Source organism: Chrysemys picta, chromosome 1 (assembly GCF_011386835.1).
Source record: "Chrysemys picta bellii isolate R12L10 chromosome 1, ASM1138683v2, whole genome shotgun sequence".
In the NCBI taxonomy this organism is placed as follows: Eukaryota; Metazoa; Chordata; order Testudines; family Emydidae; genus Chrysemys; species Chrysemys picta.
Window position 1 is genome coordinate 290525117 of NC_088791.1, and position 14457 is coordinate 290539573.

Sequence of the window (14457 nt, forward strand, 5' to 3'; positions counted from 1 at the left end):
CATATCTATTTTCTATACAGTAAATACCCTATTTAAACTTACCTTTCCTAACCGAAACTGACCCCAAGGCAGCTCAAAATTCAGCATTGTGGTTTATAGAACTGGACCAAAATTTCTCAAAAACAGACCATTAAGAAGTCTCCCTGAGTATTGACTTGAATAGCACAGACTGATCACACAGGAGAGCATGCTGATATGAAGAGAGACAAGTATACTTTCAAGGGACTGAGATTTGAAATATTGATTCAGTCACATTAATTGAATTTTTGCCTTGAGAAGTGATTACAAAAATGTTGCTCCAATATTAATTTGTATCTGCTTTGGATAAGATTAACATTAATTTCTTCGCCAGTCCCCATTACTCTTTTATTATTCATTAGCATCTCTCTTTGCATGTGTAAGAGACCTTGATGAAGCATGTTTATTCATAGACTAACCTTTTTAAATAATTCTAACAGCTCTCTAACCGAAACCTTCCTGGCATGCTGAATATCTCCTCTTTGTTTCATTATTCAGTCCTTGCGCTCTACCCTCCACTTGAGATGCTGAACATGAATCATACTGCTCTTTCCTATTGCTCTCTTCCTCCCACTGAAATGTCCTCAGCAGCCTGATCCCCCAGGATAGCGGTGTTCACAAAATACTGCAGCAAATTGTCTCCTGGTAGACTCTTGGACAGTATCATCTCTACAAAGCCTGAGTGCAATTATTGATTTATGTTGTCTTTAGGTCCTTGCATATTTGTTACCACGTTTCAATTCATTGTTCATTTATCTTTCATTAGAATATTTGGTTTGATTTTGTCTTTGATGAGTGCTCTTGAGGCAACATTTTATTTGTTACTTTGTACATGCCACCTTTTGAGTTTATTTTCCAAGCCGACAATGGACAAAAAAGAAGGGAGGGAAAAACACAGGAGTAGTGAATAAATGAGGAAGTTGAGTAAATAAATCTCCTATTTCCTTGCAACATCAATGTCTATCTCTAAATATTTAAAAAAAAAATAACTGTATTCTTGAAAATGCAAAATAGAAAGTTTATTTCAATAGACTGGATGCACACAAATTTTCACATTCATGATCAACTCTGTTTCCAGAGCAATAGTACATGGCTACCTCCAGTAAAATGCTGTTACACTTTTCATTATCATTTCATATTTATAATACTGTAGCATGAGCATAGCAATCAGGAATAGGGACGAATTATGCAAAGCGTGGCAAATGCACACAAACACACCCTCCTAACCTCACAGAACTTACATATTCTAATTACATTTCCTTTTGTAGAACACATACCTTCTTTTATATTAAGATTTAGAAAGAACAATAGAAAGTATGTTTGAATTGTGTGTCTGACATCTATAATACAAGGAAAAACGCATCTATTTCACAAAGGAGAAAAAGTGTATGTCTAAAGCCCAAGGACTGTAATTCTCAGGTACACTATGGTTAATTTACACCACTGCAAAATATGCATAGGTGTAATAATAATATCTAGCTCATATAATGATCAGTAAATTTCAACAATCTTTACAAAGGAGGTTGGTATCAGTATTTCTGTTTTACAGATGGGGAAACTGAGGCACAGAAAGAGGCTTGCCCAAGGTAACACATCAGGTCAGTGGCAGAGAACCCCAGCCAGAGCTCTGTCCATTAAGCCACACTGCATCCCCCACTTTACAACTGTTTTACAGTATGAGCAGTTGAAAGAAGCCTTAAAGTATAGCTGAGACTTAGTCCCCAATATAGGTTATCCAGGAAAATGCTTGACATTCTATGATTTCTTGGGGGAAAGATGTTTGTGTATGTGTCATAAATATTTTCTAAGGAAAAAATATGAGTGGAAAGTCATTATTTGGAAGCAAGCTCCCAGACATTTTTGTGACAGGCATGTAAGGAGAGAGAGAGAGCGAACTGAGTTTTAACATTTTCAAGAACTGAAAATTTTCAAAACATTTCCACTAAGTTCATTTACAAGAATATCATTTGTGTAAGAGAAAATTTCTTTGGGGGTGGGTGTATTGTGGGAACATATGTAGAGAGCTCAGAGAGCGTACAATATTATTTCCTTTCTCTCATTAGGCGTATATTATCTCAAAGTGCAGAGATTTATATTAGTAATTCCCATTAATGCTAATATAAACACAAGCTTTGACTACTAGCCTCCCACAGTCTCCAGAACACACACATTTTTCTCTACCCACCACGTCAGCCAACAAAAATAGACAGAAAAGCAAAACGGGGCTTTCTGGTCATTTAAAATGCAAACCCAATGAAAAGTTAATGGAACAGATAAAAAATAAAGCACTTGGCTTATCAAATGAATTGTACGGTATTCCTTTGCTTCTCCACAAATGCACTCACCAACAAATCTAATAAAAAGCCTTAAATGTGTTGAATTCTAATGAAAGAATTCATAAATTTCATTACATACAATTTATTTTCTTTGCATTGTACTCATTCTTCCATGAGATTCCAAAGAGAATAGAAGAAAGAATCTGCATCGGCAAAACTTTATTGCAAGAAGCAAATCATTATTAATTCCTTGGGTAGTCATAATTCACAGACAAAACAAACATTACACCAGTGTTCTATAGACTACGATAGCTATCCATATTTCCAGGTACAATTCAGTGTCATGTCTTTGAGCCATAAAGTCCTCTATTCTTTGAGTCTTGGATATTTTATACTCATGCACCACCCTGATAGCTCAGATGTTTTTGGTAACAGTTTCCAAGGTTGAAATTTCTGGGTCTAAAGGCAGGGCATTCTCACTGGGGTGAAGGGTGGGGCTTGATTTATAGAAATGTGCAACTAACCACTGCAGTCTGAGTTGAAGGCCACACTGCCTCCCCTGTTTGTACATGGCCCTGTGTGTTTATTCATCCACTGCAGCATTTACATGTTGCCACCTTGACTTAATGGATTTCTGACAGTCACACTAACTTGTTATCAGCTTTCTGAACCGCCTTACATCATTTTTCCAGGGCAGCATGTGTGGTACTTTAACTCCTCACAGACTTTTGCAGACTATGACCTTCTTTTTTATTTTAATTTAATTTAATTTTATTTAAAGTTTATGGATCTTCAGTGTGGAACTACGTTTATGCTGTCAGATGGTATAGAACAAAGCATACAAAGCAGGTGGTTTTGGCTACTTCCCAGAATTTTGACATGAGGTTTCTAATAGGTTGTATCTTTTATTGGTTTGCAAGCCATGAAACTGTGTAGCTTTATGTCCTTAACTTGTCAATTACACATTACTGGGAGACCCTTAAGGACATATGCACATTGGAGATTTAACTTTCATTTTAAATTTTTTGCTTTTGTGAATTCAAGTCAGGCACATAGTGGTAAATCTTCAACGCTCTGTATAGGTTTTCAGCTGCAAAACTCACATTAAAATCAATACTCCTTATGTTCCATTGGCTTACAGGCTATAGAGGATATTTTCATGATATAGCTTAATACAAACACTGTTTCAACAGCTACAGCATTGAAGGAAGGATGGTCTAGTGAGTAGAACATTGAATTTGTACTCAGAAATCCTGCTCATCTACCTCATTAAAGAAATACAAGAGAAAATCAGGGGAACACGAGAACCTACTTTAGCCCCCACCCTGTTCTACACAAGAAATAGATGAGAATTAATCTGAATCTTTCTCCACTCCCTGGCACAGTACTGGTTGTTTCATAATACAAGGATTCATAGAACTATAGGACTGGAAGGGACCTCAATAGGACATTTAGTCCAGTCTCTTGCACTCAGTGCAGGAATATGTAATAACTAAACCATCCCTGACAGGTGTTTGTCTAACCTGTTCTTAAAAAAACTCCAGTGATGAAGATACTACAACCTCCCTAGGCAATTTGTTCCAATGCTTAACTACCCTGACAGGAAGATTTTCCCAATGTCCAACCTAAACCTCTCTTGCTGCAATTTAAGCCCATTGCTTCTTGTCCTATCCTCAGAGGCTAAGAAGAACAATTTTTCAACCTCCTCCTTGTAACAACCTTTGATGTACTTGAAAACTGCTTTCATGTCCCCCCTCAGTCTTCTCTTCTTCATACTAAACAAAACCATTTTTTTTCAATCTTTCCTCATAGATCATGTTTTCTAGACCTGTAATAATTTTTGTTGCTCTCCTCTGGACTTTCTCCAATTTGTCCACATATTTCCTGAAATGTGGCACCCAGAACTGGACAGAGTAGAGTGGAAGAATTACTTCTTGTGCCTTACTTACAGCATTTCTGCTAATACATACCAGAATGATATTTGCTTTTTTAGCATCTGTTGCCTCATATTTAGCTTGTTATCCACTATAACCTCCAGATTGCTTTCCTCAGTACTCTTTCCTAGGCAGTCATTTCCCACTTTGTATGTGTGTAACTGATTGTTCCCTCCTAAGTGGAGTACTTGCAGTTGTCCTTATTGAATTTCATCCTATTTACTTCAGACAATTTCTCCAGTTTGTCCAGATCATTTTGAATTTTAATCCTATCCTCTAAAGCACTTGCAGCCCCTCCCAGCTTGGTATCATCCACAAACTTTATAAGTTTACTTTCTATGTCATATATAAATCATTTATGAAGATATTGAACAGACCCAGGACCGATCCCTGCAGGACCTACTCGATATGCCCTGCCAACTTGACTGTGAACCACTGCTAACTACTCTGGGAACAGTTTTCCAACAAATTATGCACCAACCTTATAGTAGCTCCACCTAGACCGGGGTCGGCAACTTCTGGCATGCAGCTAGCCAGGGTAAGCACCCTGGTGGGCCGCGCCGGTTTGTTTACCTGCCGCGTCCACAGGTTCAGCCGATCGCAGCTCCCACTGGCTGCGGTTTGCCGCTCCAGGCCAATGGGGGTGGTGGGAAGCCGCGGCCAGCACATCCCTCAGCCCCCGCCGCTTCCCGCAGCCCCCATTGGCCTGGAGCGGTGAACCGCGGCCAGTGGGAGCCGCGATCAGCCGAACCTGCAGACGCAGCAGGTAAACAAACCGGCATGGCCTGCCAGGGTGCTTACCCTGGCGAGCCGCGTGCCAGAGGTTGCCGACCCCTGATCTAGACTATATTTCCCTAGTTTGTTTATGAGAAGATCATGCGACACAGTATCAAAAGCCTTACTAAAGTCAAGATATACCACATCTACCTCTTCCCCCCCCATCCACAAGTCTTGTTACCCTGTCAAAGAAAGTTATTAGGTTGGTTTGACATGATTTGTTCATGACAAATCCATGTTGACTGTTACTTATCACCTTATTATTATCTTGGTGTTTGCAAATCGAGTGCTTGATTATTTGCTCCATTATCTTTCTGGCACTGAAGTTAAACTGACTGGCCTATAATTCCCTGGGTTGTCCTTATTCCCCTTTTTTCTAGATTGACACTATATTAGTCCTCTTTCGGTCCCCTAGAATCTTTGTTTGTAATGGGGAATGTTAATTACTTAGCTGCAGTGAGTAAAACAATCTAAAGGTCAAAAGCTGATGAAACTTACTTGAAAGCAGTATGTGTTGCCTTTGGGGTGGGCAGGAAAGGCTTTTACGTTTTTTAGAGGGGAATCAGGTAGCTTATTGGACAGGGTATCTGCGAAAGCTATTTCAATGATTGGAGGATGTGTAATTCAGCCGGTAGACATCTCTGACCACTGCTTGGTCTGAAGTTGGGGAGTATGGGACAGTGACTTGGATGGAGTTAATGGAAACTAAATACTTGTATACTTGATAACACAGTTGCAATTAGAAAGGCTGAGGGCATCTTTAGGGACCAAGAAATAGTTATGGGGGTTTCTTCATTCCAGAGAGAATAGTAGGAATTCATCAAGTGGAGCCTGGTAGCCTCCCTATGTTCCTTTACAGGGTGTCTGTAGACAGCTGATTACAAGCATTATTCAGCATTACAGAGTCATTTGAGAGATCTTAATAGAAAAGAGATTATAGCAGGATATGGTGAGAATATGGGTTTCTAGTACTGGCAGGTCAGCAGGGACCTTGCTGGCATGTTGAGGATAGTTCAGGAATACTACAATGAGCGCTCTCAGGGACAAACCATTCTTCCTTTCCAGTAGCAGCAGTTTCTGATAAGTATTGCACGTTTTCCAACTTTGGCAAAGGAGGAAGGGAACTTGCTTGTGAGACCAATACAGGAGAGGTAGGTTCATGCAGCTAACATGTTAATGAAAAAGGTGACTTTCCCTGGAACTGACAAATTAAAAGCCTCATTTTATCAAAGGTTCATAGATTCCCTTTCTCTTGTGCTTTCATGGGCTTTCAGTGATGTCTTGGTAACACAAACAAATAAACTAACACAGTAAAGTACATTATGATCTTCCTTTCATGAAGGCCCTTTGTTTTTTTGGGTTTTTTTCTTTGTTTGTTTTTTTGCAAAATGGGGGATTTGAAAGATATCCAGAACTGGGAGCTTATTACCCTTTGAACACAGATTACATAATTTTGGCTTCCATTTAAGGCAAAAGATCAGGGAAAATAGCAGGGTAATTATTACATCCCAATCAGTCTAATCTCTTTAAAGGTCATATAGTGGCAGACACTTTGTGTAGTTTACAGGAATTATAAAACTGGGTGACAGGGAGGATGGGAGGTTTATGGTTTTGCCTTGAATGAGGCCAAAGCTTTTGATAGAATTAACCTATTTGTGGTTAGTTCTAGCTGAACTTTGTATTCCTCTGCAGTTTATTAACTGGTGACAGATCTTGTCTGTTCATGCTGTATGCATGTAGTAAATGGGTGGAGAGGAGAGTCTATACAGGTACATTCTCTTGAGTCCACTGCTGATTTTTTCTTTCAGGACCCTTTAGTGTGGGTTGTGTATGAAAACAAAGGACTTCAGGATTTAAATTTCACTGTCTAAGTCTATCAACATTTTTGCTCATGCAGGTGATTGCCACCATGCTGTTGGGAAATACAGAAGATTGGAATGTATTTTTGACAACTTACACAATAATTCAGCTTCAAGTAGAATAGTTATCAACATGAATAAGGGCAAGGCTTTGTGGATTGGGATTTCAGGATGATTCCTTTGCTCTGTCAGGGAATTTATAAGTCGTGACAGGCCCTCCTGGGATTATAGATATTTGGGAACTAGTTTTTCACAATGAGCCAGTAGTCACATTAACCAGGGTAAAGTGGTTTGCCTCAGGTCAGAGTATGGCTTTTCATCCTAAAGCACTTTGAAGCATGCAGAGCAGGAGTTTGAGCCTGACACATCCCAAGCCAGTGCCCCAACCAGCGAGGCTATAGCTAGAGTCCCTCTGCTGCTCAATGAGAATGTAATCAAAAGTGATACATCTGCACGAAGCATTTTGGTTTCAATGAAAAAAGTTTAGTCAAAATTGTTTTCACCTGTTATATTTTCCACATCACACCCTTGTGGAGTTCATTATAGCCATGTTACCAGGGAGCCAGGGAGGGGCTGTATCGAGGCAAAGGGCCTCTACATGGACGGACCAAGCCTCCTGCAGTTCTCTGAGGGCCATAAGGATTAGGAGGGCAGACCTTGGCCTATTTGATGGGGGCTGAACAACTCTAGTCCCTTGTCCAATGAAACAACAGAAGAGGGATTCTGTGAAAGGATAGATCTTCATAGATTTCGTCCTTCAGAACTATGCCCATTTTCCCCCCTGCAAAGCAAGGCTGATCTAAGCCTCAGTAAGGACATAGATCAGCCCTACTTGAAATGGAAAAAATAGGAGTTCTGAGGGAGGAAATCTATGAAGATCACACACAGTATATATTAAAATAAAGGAGCAGGAGTGGTTAGTTGCTCGTCTGGTGAGACTTTCCATGGCTATTTTTAGCCAAAAGTATATTTTTATGACCAGGTTTTTATCTCCTGAAAATAGGAGTTGAAAATGGAAATGCTGACAGACTTTTTGGTGCTTGTAGAGCTGTAATAACCTGTTTAACACAACCAAAATTGCAAGGTATGCTTTTCATCCTTTTCTGCTAAGAAGGCAATTACACACAGCATCTTCTTGAAGAAGCTTATAATATGATTAAATAGGCAACATTAAATCAGCTGGTGATTGAATCCTCAAGATAATGTACTTCACTTAAACGTGTGTGTTACTGTACTTCTTTATATGTAAAAGCTCTTTAAGAAGGACGCATGACTGGATGATACCACTCAACTCAGGCAAGGCTTGAAATGAGGGAGTTCAACAAAATAAATATCCCATTTTTTGCCATGCTGCTATCTTAATTTTAATGTTTACAGAATGTAATAAAAGTGGCCCATATTTGCATTTTATTTAATCTTAGGGAAGACTTCGCTTCACACATCTGGTCTAGACAATCTTCTAAAGTGTTTGCTTATGTAAATTAAAAATAAGATTTATACCTGCTACGTTTCTAAGCAATTTGTTTGTACTCACAACTGTAACTAAAAAAGATTAAATTTTTTGAATCCATATAATTCAATTTGTACTTTCCCTCTAATTCACCTCTTATTAGTACTTTCTTTTTTGTAGCTGCATATTCCCATGTTTATAATTTTTTTTAAGGTTTGTCTGCAAACCCTCCTCCCCCCCAAAAAAATCTCTCAAATAATTCCTTTCCATCCTTCTTCATCCCCACTTCAAATTAGAAACAGGTCAAGACAACAAAGTTCCAATCAGAAAATCTGCTGTAAATTGCAATGTTCCCAAAGATTTTTGGATTCAGAATTCTGATTCTACTTCAAATATTTGTTGATTGTTAATCATTTCCCCTTAGGGAAACTAATTATAATTAACTCCTTTAATCTTTCATTATAGATCAATTCCTTTTACCTATGATTACTTTTTGTTGCTTTTCTCTAAACTCCCTTTAATTTGTCAGTATCTTTCTGATAACATGATGCCCACAACTGCATGCAGTACTCCAGATGAACAAAAGAAGTAAAAAAAATAAATAAAATGATCTTGCACAGTAAACTCACAGGGCCAGAATCTCAGCAGGTGTAAATCCACATAGCTATACTGAATCCCAATAGTCACAACACCTCTCCATATAGTATCATCTATAAATGTCATTAGCCTGAAGCTTACTTCCTCCTCTAAACTACTGATAAAGATATTAAATGAGTTCATGCCTAACACAAGGTGCCCTGCTAAACTCCACTCCTGCATTCAAGGATGTAGTGCTTGTGGTTCTTCAGCCAGTTTTCAGTTCATGGGCCAGTAGTCACACCCAAACCTTATGCCACTTAATCTGAGAGTGGGATCTTATGAGAGTTTTTAATATTTCACCAAAAATCAAAATACATTGTGTTTACTGTTTCACTTCATTCACTCATTTGTAATTCTATCCTATAAAAAGAACAAATTTGTCTAGTAAGTTTTTTATCTGTTTTGCTTTGTTTTTTAAACACAGATCAAGCTATATAGTGCTCATGTTTACCTTTTAGAAAATTAGTGTGTGGGTTTTTTTTTTTATGACAGGACAGCAATTGCCAAGATCCAAAATGTTAGAAGTATCATAATAACAGATGATTTTGTGAGCTGCTGTCAAAATAGATTTAAGAAGTAGGCTCCTTTAGCTTTAGGAACTGATCTGTAAACACTAAGGCGGGGATTGGCAACCTTTGGCACGCGGCCCATCAGGGAAATCTGCTGGTGGGCAGGACGGTATGTTTACCTGCAGTGTCCGCAGGTCTGGCCGATCACAGCTCCCAGTGGTCATGGTTCGCTGTTCGTGCGGGAAGCAGCGCAGGCTGAGGGATGTGCTGGCCACCGCATCCCACAGCCCCCATTGGCCTGGAACGGTGAACCATGGCCAGTGGGAGCCACGATCAGCTGAACCTGGGGATGCTGCAGGTAAACAAACCGGCCCGGCCTGCCAGGGTGCTGGTGAGCCGTGTGCCAAAGGTTGCCGATCCCTGAACTAAGGGATTCAAATTCCATGGCCTGTATTATGCAGGAGGTCAGACTAAACATAAAGGTTGCTTCTGGATTTAATCTATCAAATCCAGCCTCTTGAGTCTGACATTTTTAGAGGGGAGGGTTAGATTTATGTTTCTTACTCAGGGTCATCAGGTCTTTAGTTGGTAGCTGAGCTCGATTGATTTCAATACAGCCATATTGATTTACACCAGCTGAGAATCCGGCCTATCTGTTTAACAGATTAAAAAAATTATTAAATCTTACGTTAAAGTTATCTAAAACAAGGATTAATGAAAAAGTTTCTTTTCATCAGGGTATAATACTTAAATTATCCCAAAGTAGTAAATGTGGTTTAAAAAGTCATAAAATGCATATAATATAGTACATAATCTGCAATATCTCAAATTAGGGTTAATACATTTAACAATGCAATTTCAATATCAGTATCCAAATACTCAGATACATCACTCATGAAAAGTTACACTAGGAGTAGCTTGTGGAAAATAAATATAGTAATGAGTATAAATTGTCCCTCAATAATTGAGAATCTAGGGTATATTTTCCCCCAATAAACAAACTCATATTCCATTAATGTAATCTTCAAGCTTTCCTTTCCGGCTCCAATCTTTCACTGTGATGCACAAGAGTAACTTTATTAGGGTTACCAACTTTGGTTGGATGAATTCCTGGAGGTTTCATCACATGACATTATCTTTAATTAAAGATTAATCTTTTATTCCTGGAGACTGCAGGACTGGAGGGTTGGCATCCCTAAACTTTATGCAAATTAATAGTCCCACTGAGCCCAATAGGATGCCTCACATGTGTAAGATTTCATATATGTGAGTTTTTGAAGGACTCAGGGCATTAAAAAATGAAAAGTTAGAAATGCAAAAATTAAGGCTTTCACAGTAACTCAGCAGTAACTTGACCAGTTGGCACATTCAGGAAAGCCAGTTCTGGACTCATGCACAAATCCATGCAGTTTCCTCTGAAGTCAGCTGGATATTCTTTACGCATATCTCAGGGCAGCAGTGGGCCCAATATATATTATGGTATAATAATTAATTTCTGAAATATGCTCACCCCTACATGAACTGTGGACAAGTTAAGGTTGCTATTAAAAACTTTTGTTTTTTTTTCATTTCCTTTGTTTTGACTGTATAAATGTGTTTTCTTAAAATTCAACAATAACAATTAGGATTGTACCTAATTTTCCTTATTACTTTAAGAGAAAAAAATGTTGATTACAACTTTAATCTTTGTTAATTTCACTCTGTACTTCTACAATGTCATTGTCAAAGGCTTAACAAATTTCAAGTCTCCAGGGAATCAGTTCAAAACCACACCTAGTAACTACCAGTAATACTCCAGCCCTGATCCTCCAAAGACCTACAGATGTTCCATTGACTTCAAGGGATTACTCAGACTAAAAAAATTAAGCATGTGTGTTATACTTTGAAGGATTGAAACCTATATTATCTTATTCCATAATCCTAGAAATTTCATTCTGCACATCTACAAGAACATTTTCAAAAACAATTTATGACAACAACTTGGGGTTTTTTTCTTTCCCATTCACCTACAGGCAGATCTTCAGCTGGTGTAAACTGTCATAGCTTCAATGGAGCTATGACAATTTATACCAGTCGAGGATCTGCTCCTTGGAGACTAGTTCTTAGCAGCCCCAGAACATTTAAACTTGTAACACTCATCCATTCATTTAGTTGTGTGTGTAGAAAAATATTAATAATGTGACATTCTTTTTAGAGCAGAAAAAATATTTGTGTTATTGTTGCATTACTTAAAGTTTGGAGATTAGATTTTGTTCCAGATTTCTAAAAGAAAAAATATCCTTTTGCCCAAGATCAAACAGGGACATATTCAGTAACAAGAGAATAGTTTTGAAAATTATGAGTGTGTAAAAACCAGGAGATTGTAACTGAAGTCTCAATATAAGTTTAACTATAGCATATTCTACCCAGTGAATAAGGTATAATGTGAAAGACAAGTATCAGAAAGCAAAAGGCTTTGGTTTTGTGCACAAGCTTTTAAAACGCACACACACACACACAAATACATCCTGGCCAGTCACTCAGCTTCAGCAGGTAACCCCATGCTTAGAGGGTCTGATCTCAAAAGTAATTCAACACTTCTAATTATAACCTGCCTCATTCATAAGGACGTGGTAAAATCAATATGTTTCCTTTCCACTAAGCTTGTTCCCTCTGGATGCTGACTTCCATTTTTTCCTCATTTTTTATTTAAAGCTGAAAGAGTTGAGATTTGAAAGCTAAACAGGAAGTGTCTAAGTACCCAGTGTAACTCCAGAGCTAACTTTTTTTGGCTCTTTAAGTAAAGCTTTGAAGATTAGGTTTTTTTAGCTATGGTACCCTAATAGTCAACACAATTGAACATGATCAAAGGCTTGTGTGATTATATTTCAACTCTACAAGTAGCAAGAAAAGCCGTATGGATTATAATGGCATTGTGTACATTTGTAGTCACCACACAGGAACAGAGAATCCCCTTTGTCAAATGTCTGACTTTTAGAGTCCCTCAGATATAACCTTTGATTCACCAAGATTTTGTATTAAAAGAGAACCAGCCTCACTCCCACTATGATTGCAGTCATTTTCAAATGAGATGTGGATGTGATCTTTAATGCTTTTGCCTACATTCACTTTATAATATTGATAAATTGCCAAGAACTCATAAATGATGTTGCATGTAGTGTCATGTTGGCTTTTGATCTTGGTTGCTATCTTCCTAATATGCGATAATGAAAATACATTCTGCAGCACTCCCGTGCTGTGAAAGATATAAAGTATTGCCTTTCCTGCTTCATTTTAGAACAGATTGCATACACCCTGTTAACCAACACCATCCATCCATCCATCTAGATATAGATATTCTAGATCAAAAAGCAACAGAAATATTTGGAGTGATTAAACAAGAGAATATTTTTAATCCACAATTCTCTTTTGACTATAGCTATTGAGTCAATGACAGATGAGAAATTCAGCACATTAATATGTGATAAAAAAGGGTGGCATATCAGAAGAAAATCTCCCTCTTTGATACTCAAGCACTAATGTACTGTAATTCCAAAATAACAAAAGAAATACCAGTATAGCATAACCGTTGTGCCAGAGGGTTTTCATGTAAAAGTAAGTTGAAGAGAGTATTTAAATTCCAAGTCTCTTTCAGGGAGGTCTTTTTCAAGAGTCAGACTAAGGCATAATTTTGCTAGGAATTTTGGCTTCAGAATAGGTTAGGGTTTGCGTAACATCATTCTGTAAGGTTCCTGGAAAACAGATTCCACAGTCTCACTGGCCACAAGTCCCCTTCTTTCTATCTTCCTTTCAGCTTGTAGGATACATGCTCCTAGATTATAGAGATGGGTACAACAGAAAACCCTAAGATAGAAAGATAAAAGTGTTGCCTGTTGTTCTGTCCTGATATACATGTTATCCTGTTTTCTGTCTGAGCTAATCTGACTACTAACCTTGTTCTACTTTCTTTTGTCTTCACTTCCCGTTTCCCAGAACAGAATGATAGGGGTCAATTTAAGATAAGTCTGGAAGCAGCTACAGAAGAGAGTAGGGAGGAGGAATAACTTTGATTAAAGAACTTCCAGCTGGTTGGTTTCCCCTTTCACTAAAGTCACCTGCCTGCAGCTACAAATGTGGAATGCAATAGCAGGTTGTACTTCTCCAGGTGTGCGGTAGATCAGCTTATTAGGAACTCTGGGCTAGAGAAAGGATGGACTTTGGTTTTTTTTTTAAATTGGATTGATTTGTTTCCCTGGAGAATCCAGCTCTTGATTTCAAATATAAAATAGACCATAGTTTGCACCTACTTGGTTCATTTTTAATGTCTGTAAAATTGTGATCAATTATACTGGTATTGCACATTATTGGGAATTCTATATATATATGATTAATAAAAAGTGAAAGTAGCCCTTTAAAACAACAAAGCTGAAGTACCTCCAGGTATAAAAATTTGAGCAGGACTCTTTTCATTAGTCCAGAGTTATGTCAGAAGTATCCAGGAAAGGACATGACACTGATCCTGTAAATGATTATGCACATAAGTAGGTCTGCTGGGTTCAATGGCTCTACTCTTGTGAATAAAGTTAGTTACATTTGTATCTGTTTGTAGGGTAGGGGCCTAAGTAATTGCAAATTAGGAGGTGTTGGTGCTAAAAGAAAGCTCAGTTAGAAAGCAAGGACCAAATGCTTCCATGTCAACATTTTTAATTGTACAAAAGTTCTATTTTCTTGTAATTTATAGACCTGAAATGGATGAGAAAAACTAAGCCACTGCAGCTGATATTTCTGCATGACTGTTCAACCTGCAATAAAAAGCTATTTATTTTGAACCTGAAAATCTATGAGTTCAAATGAAGATCACTATAAAAGAGGTGACCCACAAGATACTAAAATTGCCTCTTCTCCATTCTATTAGCTGCTGAAGGCCTCCAGCTTCGTAGGTTTCTGGATGACAATGAGCTACAGTAGAATTAGAGTAAAACTGACCTTCCTTTAGGCGCATGCCATATTTTTTGA